Below are 11,204 nucleotides of genomic sequence, written 5' to 3'. Positions count from 1 at the left end.
TATAGCAATTTAGTATGTATTTTTTTTAATAAATTAGATGTATTATGTGGGTTACTGCAGATTGTTCTATCTAGGGTTACAGTAGTTCAGTATGCAGGTTCATATTAAATCTTGTGTAGTGTTTGTCACAATTGAATGATTTCTTCTTCTTAATATAACATGTTGTTCTGGATTTGGTAGTGCAGCACTACTTCTTATTCTTACTACTACAATCTATGTACTTATGGAGTATGTGTTACCTTGTGAATCTTTGTTCACATATTGATGACCATGCGTAGTAACAAGTCATGTCTGGCTCACAGCTGCTGCTGCCAGAGGAGCACATCTGTACTGCATGATTAAAGAAGAAACACCGAAGGACCATTGTCCAATAGCCAAATGTGTGCTGAGAAAAGATGTGGTCTACGAAATTGATATGGATTCATAGGGTTCGGATGATGCCAGTAAGACTGATATAGGTCAAGATCCTGGTAATCTTAAGAAAAACTACTTCTCAGGTACAGATTTATTGTACATCAGATTAGCACCACTTCTAGATTTTTGTTTCTAAACTATGTCTTTGAGTGCATTCGTCCAGGCAATGTATGGTTATACAGTGACACTACGGAAAAAGCGCACCATAGCCAACATACGTTCATCTTCAACTGCAACAAGGTCTACACTGAACGACCCATCTATTCACATGGTTAAACTTCCTTTCCTGATTGTTAATTCATCTACAGGTTGAACTTGTGCTGTAAAACATTTATTAAAACTAGACGTGCATATATTCTATCCTAAATGGATGTATGTTTTGTGCAGGGAATGGATCATATTAACCCGAAGGATGCATTTGCCGCAGAAATGTGCATTGGTCCTATGAGGAAATGTGGTCGCGTTATTCCGAATAGGAATAATTACTGGAACAAGGTAAAAAACGCACCCATGAGCAGGCTATATCATTAAAGCCTGATTATATAAATTAAGAAAATTGGCAGAAACTTGTTGATCATTGGTGTGAGGATTGTTAGAATAGGTTGTATAGAGATAGGACTTGTTTAAACTTGTACCCCTGCTCTATCTCTTCTTCTCTCTCTCGTAGCGATCTCTCCAATACCTCCTATAACGATCTTCCCGATCGATCTCTCCACAACTTGTATGCCAAGGCTTTTGCCCAATATATACCAATGCGGCCCGAGACAAAGGGTTCAACGCTTCCAACATATTTTACATGGTAGTCAGAGCCTCTTCCTCATAGATCATAGGTCGCATCTAGCTACCTCCCAAAACTATATCAGTCTTCCTCCTTCGACTGAGATCATGTCGACCACCGCAGCCGCATCGCTGTCCAGTACCTCTGGCGCGCTCACCACCACCCCATCTTCCGCCTTCGCGTCATCTTCCTCCAGCACCACCGCGGGGTCTCTCGGATCGCCACCACAGGAGAAGCTCACGAGGGGAAACTTCCTTCTATGGAAGGCCATTGTGCTGCCTCAGATCAAAGGCGCTCAGATGGAACACCACCTCGACTTCAAGAGCCCGCCACTGCCGGCCACCCTCACTATCACCAAGGACGGCAAGGAAGAACAAATCTTCAACTACGCATGATCCCTCTGGTACACACAATAGCAACAGCTTCAAGGGTATTTGATGGGATCTCTTTCCCGCGATATCCTCGCTCAGGTCGCGATGCTACAGACACCGGCCGAAGTTTGGAGCACCATCCATGCCATGTTCGCTGCCCAGAGTCAAGCCCAAGCAATCAACACCCGCATCGAGCTCACCAATCTCAAAAAAGGTAACATGACCCTGGCTGACTATCTTGGCAGGATCAAGAGTCTTACTGATGAAGTCGCGTGCACTGCCGCGGCTCTCTCCGATCCGGAAATCGTCTCCAAGATCCTCGCTGGTCTGGACATAGAGTACAATCCGGTGGTTTCTGCGCTCGCTGCTCAGGTGGAACCCATCACCGTCCAGGAGTTGTACAACCAGCTGCTGAGTTTCGATGCCTGCCTCACCCTCCTTCATGGCGGCAATCTACGTCCGTCGTCTGCCAACTCCGCTTCCGTGGCCGCGGCCGTGGGCGCGGTCACCAGGGGCAGAGTCGTGGCGGTGGCCGCGGAGGCGGCGTCCCTCAGGGCGACGGCGCTCACTCTGGTGGCAACTACGGCTACAACAACGGGGGCGGCTACAGCTCCAACAACAACGATGGCGGCGGCTTCAACCCCAACAATAGCCGCCGTCCCCCTTCCACTCCTCCTCGCCCATGCTACCAGCTCTGCAAGAAATGGCCATGAGGTCATGGATTGCTGGCATCTCTACGACTAGAATTTTGTACCTGATGCTCGCCATGTTGCTGCTGCCATGTGTGAACAGGGAGGAGACCTCGTCTGGTATGTTCATTCTGGCGCCACCAACCATGTCACCAATGAACTTGAGCAACTAGCTCTTCGCGAGAGGTACCACGGCGCTGATCAGATCCACACCGCAAGTGAAGGAGGTATGGATATTTGTCACATTGGTCAAGCCTCGATTAATTCCCCCAATCTTAAACACGATCTAGTTCTTAAGGATGTTCTTCATGTTCCACAAGCTGACAAAAATCTTGCATCCATGTCTCGTTTATCCATAATAATGTCTTTTTTGAAACTCATCCTCGTTATTTTTTCATTAAGGATCGGGCAACGAGGGAACTTCTCCATCATGGTAGATGCATTGGGGGTCTCTACCCCATCACATCCGGAGCACTTAGTCGCCGGCGTCGTCAAGCCTAATCCGTCATAAAACCCTCCTTGGAAAGATGGTATCAACGATTAGGACATCCATCATCGGTCATCGTGAAACAAGTAGTCAATAAAGATAATCTTCCTTTGTCACATAGTTCCATTAGTGAGTCTGTTTGTGAAGCTTGCCAATGTGCCAAGAGTCATCAGCTTCCCTATCCTAAGTCTCATAGTGTGTCTCATGCTCCTTTAGATCTTATTTTCAGTGATGTATGGGGCCATGCCCAGGATTCCTTTGGAAGAAAAAAATATTATGTCAGTTTCATTGATTATTATAACAAGTTTACTTGGATTTATTTGCTTAAATATAAGTCTGAAGTTTTTTCTATCTTCCAAGAGTTTCAAAAACTTGTTGAAAGACAATTTGATAGAAAGATTTTGTTAGTCCAAAGTGACTGGGAGGGGAGTATGAGAAACTCAACTCTTTCTTCCATAGCATTGGAATTGAGCATCATGTATCATGCCCTCATGCTCATAAGCAGAATGGCTCAGCCGAGCGCAAACATTGCCACATCGTTGAAGTTGGTCTGCGCATGCTTCTATGCCTCTCCAATATTGGGATGAAGCTTTTATTACCGCCACTTATCTCATCAATAGGCTTCCTAGCAAAGTCATTGGCAACTCTACTCCATTAGAGCATTTGTATCATCAAAAACCTGACTACAACTATCTCAAATTTTTTGGGTGTGCTTGCTACCCCAATTTGCGTCCATACAATCACCACAACCTTGAATTCCGATCCACTCAGTGTGTCTTCCTTGGTTATAGCAACCTTCATAAAGGGTATAAATGTCTTGAAATCTCCATACGCATCTATATTTCACGAGATGTTGTTTTTGATGAGACGCTTTTTCCTTTTGCCAAACTCCATCCTAATGCGGGAGCCTTGCTTCGTGCTGAAATAACACTCCCACCAGATTCTAATGCCCCTTGTGATCACGGGGGCGAATGAACTAAGCTTGATCATGTGCAAAAATCCCAAGGAAATTCTGATTCAGCTGATATTTGTGCTAATTTGAACTATCATTTTATGTGTGAAGAAACAGACAAAACAGGCACGGAACACGCTGCTAATCCGGCTGATAGCACACGATCCCAGGCGGATCCGCGCGCTCAGCCTGCTGCCGCTGTCAACGCGCGATCCCAGGCAGATTCGCCCGTGGGCCTAGACTCACGCGGGCCTGTGGCTGACCGCGCCGCCAGGATGGAGCCCACCGGCACCACCGTATCGCCTTGCGCCACGCCTCCGTGCTACGATTCGCACGCCAGCCCAGGTGTGGGAGGGGTGAGTCCCCTATCGCCACATCGCCGCGAGCCTCATCAGCCGCCAACCACGGGCGGGTGCCCGGCCCGATGTCACCGCGGGCCTCCTCAGCGGCCGACCACGGGCGCGTGCCTAGCCCCACAGTGGCCGGGCGCGGGTGCGCGCCTGGGTCTGCGACCATCCAGTTTCTAGGATCCGCCTCGGATCGGGAACCGGCTGATCTGTTCCCTGCATCGGATCGGGAGCCGGCGGGATCTTCTGTGGTAGACGAGGTTTCACCAGGATTTAATGTACCACCATCCACAACGGCTGCTCATGTGCCTTCTACGTCCTCTCTTCGGCAAACAAGGTCCCGGTCAGGTATTGTCAAGGAAAAACAGTACAATGATGGTACAATAAGGCATGACAAAATCAAACGTGCCTTTCTTACCACCACTGGTGAACCAATTCATTTGCATGATGCCCTTTCTAATAAGGATTGGAAGGAAGCTATGGACAATGAATATGATGCACTTATGAAAAACAAAACTTGGCACTTGGCACCACCAAAACATGGAGACAATATTATTGATTCTAAGTGGGTGTACAAGATAAAAAGAAAGTCTGATGGAAGCATAGACATGTAAAACGCTAGATTAGTTGCCAAAGGATTTAAACAGAGGTTTGGAATTGATTATGAAGATACTTTTAGTCCTGTTGCTAAGTCTGCTACTATTCGACTTGTCTTGTCTATTGCTATTTCCAGAGGTTAGATTTTAAGATAGCTAGATGTTCAGAACGCGTTTCTTCATGGTGTTCTTGAGGAAGAAGAATTCATGAGGCAACCACCAGGTTATGAGGATCACAACACACCACAGTATGTCCGTAAGTTGGATAAATCATTATATCACTACAAAAAAAAGACACATTCGTGACATTTTGGGCCGAACGAATTTTTTTTCTGTCATACATATGACACTTCTATGACGATAATTGTGACAAAACCCGGTATCATCATAGATGTGGTGGGCTCCTACTTCTATGACAAAAAATCATGACAGAAAATGGGCTTGTTCGTCCTGTGCGGGCCGGAGACGCAGCTGCATGACATTCTTTGGGCCGTCCATGACGGAAAAAACCGTGGTAGAAGCGAGGGGGAGGAAAGTTTCGGGGAGTTCACGGTTACGGTGGGAGGTCGGGGGCCGAGCGATGCGCGTTTCTCTCATACACGTACGCGCGTGTGTGCGAGGCGTTGGCTCTAACTGAACCCGAGCAAGGCGTTGGGTTCTAACTGAACCCGAGCGATTGCACTGCAGGCTACGCGTTACTGAACCCGAGCGATCGATCGATGGCTGTTAACTAAACCCGATCGAGCGATTCCTTCGCTACTGCTCCTAACTAAAGCCGATCGATTGGATGAACAGTGAGCGTTGTCGGGGGGGTTGGATGAACAGTGAGCGGTGGCATTGCCTCTGGATGAACAGGACCCCGTGGTGTGGAGGGCTGGATGAACAGTAGACGGTGGAGGGGTGCCCGTGGAGGGGTGGTTGAACTGGACCCCGTGGTGTGGAGGGCTGGATGAACAGTAGACAGTGGAGGGGTGCCCGTGGAGGGGTGGTTGAACAGTAGCTGGTGGAGTAGCGTGCAGTGGAGGCTGGATGAACAGGAGCCCGTGGAGGATGGAGGAGGTCGACGGTAGCCCGTGGAGGCTGCAGGAGGTTGACGGTGGAGATGAACAGTATCCCGTGGAGTCCCGTTTTGCGGTACGCCACACCCCTCCCGATGAACAGGACCCCGTTTCGACCGTAGGAGGTCCGTTTCGTCCGTTTTGCGGTACGCCACACCCCTCCCGATCAACAGGACCCCCGTTTCGACCGTAGGAGGTCCATTTCGTTCGTTTTGCGGTACGCCACACCCCTCCCGATCAACAGGACCCCCGTTTCGACCGTAGGAGGTCCGTTTCGTCCGTTTTGCGGTACGCCACAACCCTCCCGATCAACAGGACCCCCGTTTTGACCGTAGGAGGTTGGTTTCGTCCGTTTTGCGATACGCCACACCCCTCCCGATCGACAGGACCCCCGTTTCGACCGTAGGAGGTTCGTTTCCTCCGTTTTGCGGTACGCCACGCCCCTCCCGATCAACAGGATCCCGTTCCGAATGTAGGAGGTCTGTTTCCTCCGTTTTGCGGTACGCCAGGCCTCGTTTCCATCGCCTGTTCCGTCCAAGCCCTCCCGATGAACACGACCACGCATTCCGTTCCGAGCCAGCCGGTTGGCTCCCACGCGTTCCGTTGCCTCCCGATGAACACGACGCATTCCGTTGCCTCCCCATGAACACGACGCATTCCGTTGCCTCCCCATGAACAGGATGCATTCCATTGCCTCCCCATGAACACGACGACGACGTTGTTTCTCCGTTCCGACCCAGCCATGTACACGAGCCCTGGCCGTACGTATGCACGAGTAGGCGTTCGAGACCCCGCCCGTATGTACACATACGTGGCCGTATTTTCTTTCTTGCACCCTGGCCGCTGTACGTATGTGTACATGCTACGTGCGCGCCTCTACTACGACACGTGCGCGCCTCTACTACGACACGTGCGCGCCTCTACATCGACCAGTATGTACGTACACGTTCGCGACTAGAATGACAACGCTACGTATGCTTCGACCAGGTGGCTCCCGACTGTCACGCACTTCCTTGCCTGCGAAGATGTAGCCGGTGGGTCCCAGCAGTCAGGGGGCGAATCGCTTTTTTTGCCCGAACGCACTTCCTTGCGTGCGAAGGTGTAGCTGGTAGGTCCCAGCAGTCAGGGGGGTGAATCATTTTTTTGCCCGGATGCACTTCCTTGCATGCGAAGATGAAGCTGGTGGGTCCCAGCAGTCAGGGGAAACGTTTTTTCCGCGAAATACAGTGGCCCATCTGGTGGGTCCCAGCTGTCAGGTGGAGGAATCATTATTTTCCGCGTAATAAGGAGGCACTTCCTTGCTGCGGCCGTGGACCCAGCTGTCAGCCTCTCCACGTACAGTCCACGTCCGATGGAATTCGTTCCTTGACCACGTTGACCAGGCCGCTGCCGTCGCCGGAAAATAACAGGAGGTGTGGGTGAGTAGAGGAATGGCCTGGCCAGCAATGAAGTAGGGTGGGGCGGTGCGGCCTGTGCGGCAGCACAGCCGGCCACGGGAGGCGGGAGCAGGCAGTCCCACCGAAGCTGGTTTGGGCGGCTGGAGCAAGAAGATCAGATATTGAAGAAGCAGCACGGCCATTGGATTAACATCCAACAGTTACTGCTGCTAGAATCGTTTGTGGACTAAGTTGACAAAGCCAAAGTACACGCCAACCTAGTAGACCCACAAGTCAGCCTCCAAATCTGTCCCAAACAGCATACAACCCGAAATTTCTAGCCAGATTCAAATTAATTTTAAATCTAAATATACCTTAATTTAAATTCAATGAAATTTTACCCGCACAAAAACAATGAAATTTAAAATATCAAAATTTGAAAGAAAACAGTATTTTGGAACTAATTGCCTGTTTGCTGTATTTTTTCATTTTACAGCCCATTTATTATTACTTATAGCCCATTTCTTATTACTTATAGCCCATTTTCTGGGCAAAATGCATCCCTCCTCGTCTTGAAAGATTTCCGGCCCAGCAGGGCGTAGAAAAGCAAGTAGGCCTACGTTGGTTATTCTGCAAAACCAAAATAGCTGGCTAGCCATTTTCAGAAAGGAAAAAAACAAACTGGGCTGGTCATGTGCTAAACATATGAAATAAAAGCCAGGGCTAGACGGGCCACGGGTCCCGCACAACCCAGTTGATACCCTTCTCCGTCCCGAAAAAACAAAATTACTACGTGCGCTGCTGGGTCCCTACTGTCATCCTCACCATGTACAGTCATCTCCTTATTCCTCTCGGTTGTTGACCATGTTGACAACACCGGAGGGCGGCACCGCGGCAAGCGAACCAAGGCGGAGGACGATGGTGAGGCCTCGGACGGGAACGAACAGGAGCCGGGGAAGATCACGGCCAGCCGTGGGAGGCGGGAGTAGGCGGTCCCGCCTGCGCTGGTTTGGCTTTGGCGGCTCGAGGAAGAAGAGACTGAAGAAATGCGACAGACGTTCAATGTCAATCCAACGGTCAAGGTTGGCACAATTGTTTGTTGACTAAGCGGACACCAAGTAGCATACTTTTTTATATATAGGAAGAAAACTGCGAGGAAAATGCGTTCGTCTGTCGTCCTCCTCACAGGGAACGTTCGCCACATAAGTGACTAGCACTCTTGGTTTTCAACTGAGAGGTCTTGGGTTCGAGTCCCAGGAACTCTCAATTTTGTCCTCCTTCCTTCCTCGCAAAAAAAGGGAAAGAAAATCAAAGACTTGGGAAGGCGTACAGAACAAGCTAGTGTACCAGTAAAGAGACGTTGCCGAGTTTTAGAAAAAAGAAAGACGTGCTCCTGTAGCTTGTTCGAATCCAAACCTAGACTATGACTATATATGGTGCTATGCTACTCTGCAAGTAATGAAACTGACATATCCAACGTTCGCTTCTCCTCTTCTCTACTTACTCTGCCTAGCATCAGAAGCTCTGGCCGCAGCAACCATGTCCGCTGGCTGCACGTCCACCTGCTCGTCAGCAGGCAACAACCAGATATGCGCCAAGTCGCCACCCGTACCATCGCCGGTGGGTCTCATCACACCCCCGCCGGCACGCGCACCGCAGCCGATTGCTCATCGCAACCCGCTGCCGTTGGTGTGGTGCCACTGCTGCAAATCATGCAGAGTCATCCGTCACGTCTCAACCACAATCCGCAACCCTGGCCGAGTCTTCTACAAATGCCCGAATCATGGGGTAATAATATGAAGTGTTGTTCTGCTGCTTTCAGTTGCTGATTTTAATAGTTTGGTTGATGATCTTCCAATTTGATTCATGCAGAAAAGGGAAGATTCGTGTGATTTGTATTTCTGGGAAGTTGCTGATGTGGGGGAATGCAACTACGCTGATTATTTGGTTAGCCGAGGAATCCCAATACCAGCAGGTTGGGGTGTTGGACAAGTAACTGAAGGAATGGCAGAAGAGGAAGATGCAAAGCAGAAGGTTAAAGATGCAGTTCCTCTGATCATGGCCAAGCAACAGCTGCTGAACGGCCTTGACAGCAATGAGGAGATGAAAGAGCTTGTGAAGATAATGGGCAAAATCGATGTGCTCTGTAGGATGATTGTCTCTTTATTTGCAGTGTATGTAGCACCCGTGATGTATTCAGTGGCTACGACATGAGCACTTTGCTGAAACTAGTAATGAATGAAACCTGTGTAGCAGGCTGGGCCTAGTGTTGTGAACATCTAATGATTTCTATTAACGGAAATCAGGGGGGTATCCCCTTTTGCTCATATAAATAAATAAATAGCAGAGGCCCTGTCGGGTCATCTTTGTTCTCATTCGAAGACGTCGAGCAAATTGCAGTCCAACAGCAAACTATGTCATCAAATTCAAGTTTCACAGCCAAATATGAGTACAACTAAATAACAATGTCATCATGTTTTAGTTGTCATACAATCACCAAACACAAATCAGCATGCATAACAAGTGATGTTCTCACAGCAAAATACTAAACAAAATGTTCATCAGGTTTCAGTTGTCATAGCAAACACAATTTCACATAGTAGATAAAAAAACGTCTTCTGACAGGAAAATACGACAAAAGCAATGTAATCATCATCCGCAGCACCAGCGTCAACATCTTCGCCATGTGTATCAGTCTGAATCGTAATTCCCCACGGTGTCATCTTCTTCTTCGTCCTCAACATCCTCGAATGTTGGGTTCTTCTTGATCAACTCTTGTATGTCCACAGCACGACAGGCAATATTTTCGTCGGCGTCATTGACGTGATGGTTCTCAAAGATATTAGGAACATCTGTGTTATCTTGTACATCAGGAGCCGTGTAAGCATCATCCTGTTGTGCAACTTCATTAAACGAATTCCTCTGCTCAAACCTTTGCAATACTCTCCAGTCATCGCTACGTGCAAATGTGTCTTCCAAGAAAAATATCTGGGTTGCTTGATTTGCCAAATAAAAGGCTCGTTGGTCTGGTACGCCGCCTTGACATTGATGGATTTGAAATAATCATCAGCTCTGGGTTTTGCGATCCTGGAAAACAGGTTATACCAACGACAGCACAACAGAACCACACACCGATGATCCTCGAAACTGGAGATATACTGCAACTGAACAATGTCTGTTCTGTTCGCATACATTTCAGTTGTCTCTTTGTCATACGTATCCGTGCTCATGATGGCACTGTTTTCTGTCTTCCTGCCTTCGTCTCGTGCAAGGGTGTTGTAGCGCACATCTCCAACAACGCAAGATTCACAATGTCTTACCCGAGTATCAGGACCCATTGCTAGTGAGTAAAGGGCATCATCAACTGCCAGCCCATCCTCCCGCATCTTCTTAACCTATGGTTAGAAAATAGACAAGCTGGTCATCTTATGTACTCAATATATTAAAAAAACTGACAGTGCACTTCAAAAGCTTACATGGTTCTTGAACCATTTCGCAAATCCTGCCATAACCAGTTTGTCAATGTTTCTTGGATTTTGCGGCAGTAACTCCTCTTTGTAGATGCTGCACAACATAGTGATCGCGTCAAACATCTAAATATATAAGAATATGCTGCAAGTTTAGTAGATTACGATGTATAAGCTGCAGTACTGCACTTACTTGATATAAGGTAGTATCTCAGGACAGTTATTCAACACATACCAAACTATTTTGTCCAAATCTTTAGGTTTGTCCTCTTGTCGACTCTTCCTTGTAACTCGAACAGAATAATCGAAAACATTGAGCCCGGGATTGTCTTCACCCACCTCTTTGCTAAGCTGATCAGCTGTTTGTCACAGCCCCAGATCAGCCCTTGCTTGATTTTTCTTGCCTCCATGCATCATGTTTAAATTCAAATGAAATTTGAATTGAGGAATTTTCAAAGCCTCAGAAACCTTTTAAAAATGACCAACATTAAAATCTTCTCAAAGAAGCCTAAGAAAATGTTCCTGTTAAACCGTGAAAAATATTGGCAAGAATAAAATTCAAACCAATATTTTTGGAAGGTTTAACATATTTATTTTGGGCCTTTGAATTAATCCAATAAATATTTGAATTGGATCTATATTTGTTATATAATAAATATATGTTCAATA

General features: G+C 47.8%; 1 pseudogene; it reads left to right on the top strand.

The window, feature by feature from the left end:
- The first annotated feature begins 1,863 nt into the window (after positions 1-1,863).
- Positions 1,864-1,987, top strand: LOC120962216 (small nucleolar RNA Z247; annotated as a pseudogene).
- Positions 1,988-11,204: the final 9,217 nt, after the last annotated feature.

Source organism: Aegilops tauschii, chromosome 3 (genome assembly GCF_002575655.3).
Source record: "Aegilops tauschii subsp. strangulata cultivar AL8/78 chromosome 3, Aet v6.0, whole genome shotgun sequence".
Taxonomy (NCBI): domain Eukaryota; kingdom Viridiplantae; phylum Streptophyta; class Magnoliopsida; order Poales; family Poaceae; genus Aegilops; species Aegilops tauschii.
This window is presented reverse-complemented; position numbering and strand designations above follow the sequence as displayed.